Below are 543 nucleotides of genomic sequence, written 5' to 3' on the forward strand. Positions count from 1 at the left end.
GAGCGGGAGGGGGCAGCGGGGGAGGGCACAGCGGGGCTTCCGCAGCCCTGGAGCGGGGGACCGGACCCAGGGCTGCTGGCGATGCGGAACGCCAGGACACCTGGCCAGGAGGACCGCGTGCGTGAGCGCCGCGCGCTCGCCGGGCTGTCGGAGGGGACTGGAAGTGGCCGAGGTCCCGGGGTTGGGGAAGGTCCCAGGAGGGAGGAGGCCCTGGACAGGAGGAGTGGGAGGCCAGGCCTGGCCGGGCGGCGGGGCGCTCACCCCTAGCCCCGAGACCCCGGGACCACCTTCCCGGGGAGGCACCCAGACCCTAAGGCTCGCCCTAGAGTCCGTTCTAGCCGGGGCGGGCTCTGGCTTGCAGCCGCGGACCCGCCCTGGTGCCCAGGCAGCCTGGGATGTCGGGCGCGCTGGCTTCCCGGGCGAGCGCCAAGGGGGTCCTCAGCCCTCGGAAGGCTAGCGAGACTCAGGCTGCCAATCTGCCCGGAGCCCCGCCTCCGGCGGCGCCCCGCCCTCCCGTCCGGGTCACGCCCGGGCCCCGCCCCC

General features: G+C 76.4%; 1 protein-coding gene across 1 annotated transcript in view; it reads right to left on the minus strand.

Annotated features, from left to right (window-relative positions):
- Window positions 1-543, minus strand: part of Pkdrej (polycystin (PKD) family receptor for egg jelly) — an 11347-nt gene that overhangs the window by 7660 nt on the left and 3144 nt on the right. The gene's annotated exons all lie outside the window — the stretch shown is intronic.

The sequence above is a fragment of the Dipodomys ordii genome, unplaced genomic scaffold, assembly GCF_000151885.1.
Source record: "Dipodomys ordii isolate 6190 unplaced genomic scaffold, Dord_2.0 Scaffold87, whole genome shotgun sequence".
Lineage (NCBI taxonomy): Eukaryota > Metazoa > Chordata > Mammalia > Rodentia > Heteromyidae > Dipodomys > Dipodomys ordii.